This window comes from Delphinapterus leucas, chromosome 18 (genome assembly GCF_059928025.1).
Source record: "Delphinapterus leucas isolate spDelLeu-1000000601 "Yukka" chromosome 18, BTC_Dleu_Yukka2, whole genome shotgun sequence".
Lineage (NCBI taxonomy): Eukaryota > Metazoa > Chordata > Mammalia > Artiodactyla > Monodontidae > Delphinapterus > Delphinapterus leucas.
In genome coordinates this window covers 73247820-73256354 of record NC_143146.1, presented here as the reverse complement: position 1 = coordinate 73256354, position 8535 = coordinate 73247820, and the positions used below count along the sequence as shown (strand labels likewise).

Sequence of the window (8535 nt, the reverse complement as noted above, 5' to 3'; positions counted from 1 at the left end):
CTTTAATAAAGAAGGGAAGAAATGGGCTTTTAGAGCATGAAAGCCCCTTTTTCCTAAGTACCTACAGATCTGGGTTTTCTTTAAGTCAGTAATACTAGTTAAGTCACTTATGGACCGACACGTCAGAATAGGATAAGATGGAAATACACTCTCAGTTCAATTGGGGGTGGCCGGTAAGAGATGAGTTTGTATAATGGTGGTCCCTACTTTTATGCGGCCATTGTGATCAGTCGAAGCAACTTTAGATGGTGCAACAACAGGCTGTTTCCCATCTGCAGAGGTGAGCCCTACCAAATGCTGCAAAAACACTACTCAAAGAGAAACGACGGTTCTTCTCATTTATCTCCTGTGTGTCCTCTCCAAAGAGCTTCAAAATATGCTCGCTATTTTTTATGAAAGCTTCCAACTAATATTTATTTTGCACGTGGCTAGATGGTGATTTCTGTTTTTTTATGGCATTGTGGCTGAATTTTCTACCCAGGAAGTAGAGCAAAATGCTAAGAACTTGAGCTCTAGAGCCTTACAAACTGATTCTGTCACTGGCTTAGGAGATCTGGGCAATGAAGTTTCCTAAGCCGTAATTTGCTCATTTGCAAAATGGCAAATGTTAACAGGAATGAACTTGAAAGGTTTGAACATAGGTCGGGGGCTCAGCACAGGGCCTGGCATTCTGTGGTAACTGTTGTTAAAATCACTTGTAAGTGATTTAGGGGTCGTGTCCAAGACCCTCAATCACTTACAAGAAGCCTAAAAGATGTTAGACAGTAGTTGAGGGAAATCCCACACCACCTCTCTTTTCACCTCGGCTCCTTTCTGCTATAGTCTCACTGAACGATCTGAAGTTCTTACCAGGGTGCTCCTCAGGGGGCAGTCCACAGCCTCATGCCGCGAGGGGTCAAAGAATGAAGAAGGTCCTGCAGGGAAGACAGTGACCCCGACAAATGCAGACATGACAGAACATTCATACTGAAGAGGGTTTTGTTGGTCCAATCATTCTTCAGAACCCTACCTGGGACTGAATTTAACCGCAGTGTGTGATAAATATCCCATGACTCTGGGAAATCTTACAGAAAACAAACAAACAAAAAAACCCTCTCATGGTTGGGAGAGCAGTAATGCAAATATTCCGAACACCAGACACTCCCCAAATCATGGTTTAGGAATGCAATGAATCAGCAAATTACTTTGTTTTGCTTAGTTTACTTTAATGGGCGGCATTATGGCAGAATGGTGAAGTCAAGAAGCTCGGTTGTTATTGTTGTTTTAAAAATTACTTCATGGTATTGTCATTAGTAATTGTTTGTGATTGCTGATTGACAGTTTGTAATTACAAACCCATCAGAACAGCTGGAAAGGTAGTTCATACCTGTGAGAGATAATAAGTTTTAAAAGTATTGAAGACAGGGCAGGGGACTAGTTATTTTAAAAGGGAGGAAATAGGATAAATTATTTGGGATAGACTAATTCTGTTATATCAGGTTTCCAAGAGAGTTGTTTTTGGTTTGCAGAAAGACTTGAGCTTGGATCCTATCAAATATGTTTCATACATAGGTTTCTATTTAGTTTCCAATTGACTGAATAAGTGATTTTTTAAAACCCTTCCTTTCATCCACAGCATGATTAACATTAATATTTGGACTAGGTCTACAATGCTTTTCCTAAAGTTGATTTCATAGTTCCTTTGCAATTCTGGATTCGGAAAAGCTTTGGCCTGAGTATGGCTGACTCAGTGAAGGTAGACTGTGCTATGAGATGGCCCTGCCGTATCTTTATTGGAATGTTTTTTATAGTCACATCCTGATATGCAAATTATTGGTGAGTAGACACTTGTAGCCCCAATTCCATAACTCTACCACAAAAATAGAATTTCAGACTCTGTCAATATGAACATCATCTAGATAAAACTATATCTAGGTCTTCCGTGACAAGTTTTATGATTCAGTGCTTTGTTTCTATATACTAAAGTTAGAAACTCAGAGTGACTCACTTTTCTTTTTTGCATGCATCTAAGTGAACAAGGAAGTTAGACTGCTTCTGGTGTTGCTTTCTTTAAAAGAAAAAAAAAAAGACATGCTCCTTCTCAAGTATCCTTTTTAGGTCAGCAATTTTGAAGTGCAAGACTTATTGGTATCCAAGCGGAAAGGGCTGATGCTCTGATTTATCACGACTCCCTCTGAGTGGAGTTCTTCCATGGCTGGAGAAAGGAAGACATTTGTTGTACTAATACTGAATCTGCTTCCTGTGTAAAACAACCTTTAACTCTGCGGAGATCCCCCATTTTAATGACTAGGACATAGTGGAAATAGAAGGAAATCCAAATACCCCACTGGCAGCCATTCTGTTCCCCAGCAGGTCAAGCTGCAACCCTCCTCAGGACAGAAATGGTTGCTTGGGGAGGGTTCGGCTGGGCTGCTGTTTCTTCTATTTTAAGATATGACCATTTTGATTGTTTAAAGATGTGTATGACACTCTGACCCATTAAGAAGCCTGGGCTCTGTCGATCAGGGATCATGAGGTGGGTGGGCCTGGAGAATTCGGGAGGGAATCTTGTCAACTATAGGACCAGCTCTCAAACCCCAAGCCAGACTGCAGCTTCATTTCTTCATTACAGAAACATGACTGAGTCTATGGTGACTGCCATGACCATCGGAACTTCTCTTTCCGTGTAGAACCTGAAGTGGGATTCCCTACACTGAACGAGGTGAAAACCCGGCAGTGTTCAACTAGAGAAACAAGCTTTTCAAGTATATTTGAATTTTTGCAGTAAAGTAGCCCAGCTCTTTAGATTCTGGGAGAGTATGCCTGCGTGATGGGGAAAGGAGGTTAATAAATGCTTTCAGAGCTTCCCTGGAGCGCGGGCACTACGTGTCCTACTGCAGTACACAATCACGTTCTGTCTCAGGAAACCACACCTGAATAATGCAGTCGGTATTCCCAGAATGCAGTTAGCACTGGATGAACAGGAGAGCTTCCCACAGGTCAATCAATGGCATCTCTGCTTCCAGCTCACTTGCAGATTGCTCCTTCTCAAAAGACATGTCTACTTTCTAAAAGACAGCTGAGCTGATTGGGAGAGAGAAGAAGAGTAAAGGGGACCAGATGTTTTGATCTCTCTCTCATCCTCTATCTCACTCTCTCCTTCCTCCTCATCCCCACTTATACCTGCAACTCCCTCAAGCCAGATCTTCTGATTAATCTGGATTTTCATCTGTTTTGCCTCCTCCTCCCTAAGAATGAATGATTTGTCTCAGTGAGTACAGACCAAACCTGATGAAATAGGAGTCATGTATTTCACATGTCTTAGACTGCATTTCTGGTTCCTAAAACTCCAGCTAAGTCTGACAAGCTATGGTGTAGTAGAAGAAACACTGACTGGTACTTTAGCAGGTTATTTGATATTAGTTTGTCTTTTTTTTAAAATTGATCTGTAGGTCAGCTATAGGTTTTTGATGAAAAATTCTTAAATATAATCAAATTTATCAATATTTTCAGAAATTTTCAAACACAAAACACAGATTTCTCCAAGTACATGATCCAAAATGATCAGTAGTCATTTGAAAAATGTTACTGAGCACTTACTCTGTTACAATGTTTGTTGCACTTCACAGGAGAAATAAAGGATCATGTTTTAAGATTAATTTTGAATGTAACAGAATACCTGACTAAAGAGTATACATTAAGTAAAAAGGCAATTATTTTCCTACTATAGCATGAAGCCTAGAGATAGGCAATTCAGTGCTCAGTGAGGTTACCAAGGACATGGATTCTTTCTCTTCAATTTCTCCATTCTTGTGTTTGTAACCTCATAATTTGAAGGTGATTCTCACAGCTCCAGATCTCATAACTGTGTTCAAAGGAGGTGGTGGCAGTGGGCGGAAGGATAGCCAAGGGTAAATGTGACTTTTTTTGAGTGTCTCCCCTGTTTTAGCACAGAAATATGCCTAACAAATTTCAGGCAGGATATATAAAAAGGCTTTCACACCAAGACACATTGTGGTCAAATGCAGACAAAGGGAAAATCTTAAAAGCAGTTAGAGAGAGAAATACAGACTATTCACAGAGGAATAACAGACTTTGGGCATACTTATCAAAAGCAATATGGATTCCAGAAAGTAGTGAAATAATATCTTCAAAATGCAGAGTGAAAATAACTAACAACCTAACTTTCTATACACAGCAAAACTATCTTTCAAGAATGAGGGCAGGGCTTCCCTGGTGGCACAGTGGTTAAGATCCGCCTGCCAGTGCAGGGGACACGGGTTCGAGCCCTGGTCCAGGAAGATCCCACATGCCACGGAGCAACTAAGCCCGTGTGCCACAGCTACTGAGCCTGCGCTCCAGAGCCCGTGAGCCACAACTACTGAAGCCCGTGCGCCTAGCGCCCGTGCTCCACAACAAGAGAAGACACTGCAATGAGAAGCCTGTGCACTGCAACGAAGAACAGCCCCCGCTCGACACAACTAGAGAAAGCCTGCGTGCAGCAATCAAGACCCAATGCAGCCAAAAATAAACTAAAAAAAAGACCCAATGCAGCCATAAATAAATAAATAAATTTATATATAAAAAAAAGAATGAGGGCAAAATAAAAACAGTTTTTTACAAACTACAAAATGAGAGTTTACTATCACTCACCAGAGAAATTTCTATAGGATGTATGTCAGGATGAAGAAAACTCATCCCAGAAAGAAGGTCAGAGATCCAAAATAGCAAAGAAAATGATGAATACATGGGTAAATCTAAACAATCACTGGCTGTGTTAAATAACTGTAATAATGTCTTAATTATGGGGTTAAGAAATAATATAGAATCAAAATGCTAGTAAAAAATGGCATATAAGTAGGAAGGAGATAATAGAAATAAGGCATTCAAACGTCTGTACTTTGCTCAAGAGGGTAAAACACTAACTTAAGACATTAAATTACACATTTGGTTAGTTATACACTTTACTTAATTACACATACACATATGTATATTAAAAAGTCTAGGACATCCCATAAAATATAAAAAAACCAAAGGTATAAGTGCTAAACAAATAAAGGGAAAAAACAGATTAAGAGGAAACAGATAAGAGAAAAATAAAACATGAAACTTAATCCAAAAAAAAATTCAAGGAGATAAAAAAAGAATATAGAAAAAGTAGAACAGAATTCATAAAATATGGTAGAAATGGAATCCAAATATATTAAAATAAGAATAAGGGTAAGTGGACCAAATTTTTTATCAGATTGGATAAAAAGCAAGATCTTGCTACATGTTGTTTATGAGAGAGACATAAAACAAATAAGTTCATAAATGAGTTGAAAGTAAAAAGATAGAAAGACATTTAATAAATACTGACCAAAGAAAAACTTGTGTGAATATATTATCAGATAAGTAAAAAATACCTTAAGGTAAAAAGCAATACTAGAGATAGAGGTTCATTACCTATTGAGGAAGGTCCAATTCATTAGGGAGATGGAAACAATTCTACACTTGCATACTTCTAATAGCATAGCTTCAAAAAATAGCTAGCAAAAAATGACAAAACAAGAAAAAGAAACGGACAAATACACCATTACTGAGGTAGAATTTAACAAGTCTTTGTCAGAAGTTGACAAGATAAAAATATCAGTAAGAATATGAATGATTTGACCATCACAAGAAACAAACCAGGTCTAATGAACATATGCAGATGCCTGTACCCAGCAACTAGAGAATACACTTCTGTTCACAGGAACAATTATAAAAACTGACAATATACTAGCCCACAGAGAAAATCTCAACAAATGTCAAAGAATCACTATCTCATAGACCAGTCTCTGACCATTACACAATTAATAACAAAAACAAAAAGACTTGGAAATTTAAAAGCACAAATCTAAATTGTTCATGGGACAAAAGAAAAAGCAAAGGGAAATTAGAAAATACTTAGAACCAACAATAATGATTATATAGGAAAGCTTGTGAGATACAGCTCAAGTGGTAGATGGAGGAGGTGAATAGCTTTATAATACTTACATTAATAAAAAAGTTGAAATTACAAAAAGAACCCCCCAAATCTAAATAAAATTGAATAAAGGAAATAATTAAAAATAAGAGCAAAAATTAACAAAACAGAAAACACATTCAATAGAAAGGATCAACAAAGCAAAATGTTGGCTCATTGACAAAATTTTAATAAAACTGACAAACCTTTAGCAAATTAATGAAGAAAGAGAAAAAGCAGGTAAAATTTTAAGAATGGAAAAGGAAGTCAAAAATATAACAGAAATTACCCAGATAAAACATTACAAGCAATTTAGCAATAAATCTTAAAACTTAAGTAAAATGGAGAAATTCCTGGCAACATAAATTTACAAAACTGACTTAAGAAGAAATTGTAAATCTGAAATTTAAAATATAAGGGCTGATACTTAGCTTATATGCAACTGTATGATCATACAGTTTGCTTAGGGCCAGGGTCATTTCTGATTGATTAGTGCAACCATCCTAATTGGTTAAGTAATTTGATTACCACCTAGCCTATAATCATTTATAAAATTTTATCAGTAGTTAAAATTTTTCCCACAGAGAAAATTTTTCCCACACCAGGGCCAGGCAGTTTTATAGGCAGACGTACCAAGATTCGAGGAATGGATAATTCCAATCTTAAACTCTTTCAGAGAATATAAAAGGAGGAACATCTCCTAACTAATTTTATGAGTCTAGTATAACTTTAGACAAAAACAGACAAGAAAAAAGTTACAGTCCAACTTCATTCTTGATCATGGATGCAAAAATCTTAAACAAAACAATAGCAACTATACATATAAGAAAATAATGATCAGTTGGGTTTATTTCGAGGATGGAAAATTGTTGCACCATTAGAGAATTTATAAATGTAATTTACCATATTAACAGATTAAAAGAGGAGAACAACAAGGTCATTTCAAAAGAGGTTAAAAAAGCATTCAAAAAAATTTTACAAGGCATTTATAATGGAAACAAATGGAAAACTCATAGCCAAAAAGGAATAGAACATCCTTAGCCTACCTAACAAAGGATATCTGCAAAAACATCTCCAGCAAATATAATACTCCACAGTAAAAACGTTAAAAGCATTTCCTGTAAAAATAAGGACTAAGACAAGGAGATAAGCTATTACCATTCCTGACAACTTTGTGCTGGAGTTCTAGTCATTGCAGAGCATCAAGAAAAATAACAAAGGGGTATAAGGACTGGAGAGGAAGAAACCAAATTAGCATTATTTACAAGTTAAATGATTGCCAATGTAGAAAACTCAAAGAATCTTATTTCTTATAAGAAATAAGAAAATTTATCAAGGTTGCTAGATATAGGGTCAAAGGCAAAAATTAATTGCATTTCTTTGCATTTCTATATACCAGCAAAATAGCTGCAAATTTTAACTTTAAAAGGATACCATTTACAATAGCACAAAAAATAAGATATCTAGGAATAAATCTAACACAAATATTTTTGTGTTATAAAATTAATTTTGTGTAGATATTTTTGTGTTATAAAATTTTGTGTAAATATAAAATGTATTTTGTGTAAATAAATCTAACACAAATATTTAAGAAACTTCATGTTGAATGCTATAAAATCTTACGGAAATATATGTAAAAACACCTAAGTAAATGAAGAATATACTGTATGAATGGAGAAGTTCCATCTTTTCCATTAAAGTTGTCAATCTTCCCCAAACTCTAAAGATTCAATAAAAATCCAAATAACCTCTCTAACTCAACTTTAAATGAAAGAGCAAAGTGCCAAAGATAGACAAGTTACCTCTAAAGAAGGAAGTAGAAAGTCTTGTCCTATCATATAGATCAAGACATATCATAAAGCTATAGTTAGGACTTCCCTAGTGGCGCAGCGGTTAGGAATCCGCCTGCCAGTGCAGGGGACATGGGTTTAATCCCTGGTCCAAGAAGATCCCACACGTCGTGGAGCAACTGAGCCCATGCGCCACAACTACTGAGCCTGCAATCTAGAGCCCACAAGCCACAACTGCTGAGCCTGGGCACCACACCTACTGAAGCCCGCACGCCTAGAGCCCGTGCTCTGCAACGAGAAGCCACCACAATGAGAAGCCCGCGCACCGCAACGAAGAGTAGCCCCCACTCGCCACAACTAGAGAAAGCCCGTGCGCAGCAACGAATACCCAACACAGCCAAAAATAAATAAATTAAATAAAAATTTTTTAAAAAGCTATAGTTATTAAGACAATACAGAACTTGCACAGAGATAGACAAATAACAAATAGAACAGAAAAGAGAACCCAGAAACCCAGAAACAGATATTTGGCAAAGCTAGCATTGCAGATGAGTGGAGAAAATGATGGATTTCTCAATATGAAAAGAGCTGGGATAATACATAAGGAGAAAATAAAAGAAATTAGATCCCCATCTCACCCAATATGTGTATATATATTTCTGTATGTATATACAATTACAGTTACATTAGGGACATGTAAAAAATATGTGAAAGGTAACTCTTTGAAAATTTCTGAAGGAAAATATTGGTAAGTTTAATTATATTTAAGAATGTTTATCA

General features: G+C 36.6%; 1 long non-coding RNA gene across 10 annotated transcripts in view; it reads right to left on the bottom strand.

The window, feature by feature from the left end:
• LOC111175189 (uncharacterized) overlaps positions 1 to 8115 on the bottom strand; it is a 50155-nt gene extending 42040 nt beyond the window's left edge. For 8 of the 10 annotated variants that reach the window (XR_016388733.1, XR_016388742.1, XR_016388735.1 and 5 more), the window contains exon 1: positions 850 to 8115. This is a non-coding gene — a long non-coding RNA (uncharacterized LOC111175189). The remainder of the gene's footprint in view (positions 1 to 849) is intronic. The other 2 variants (XR_016388740.1, XR_016388736.1) reach the window with 2 other exon arrangements.
• Between the last annotated feature and the right edge of the window lie 420 nt (positions 8116 to 8535).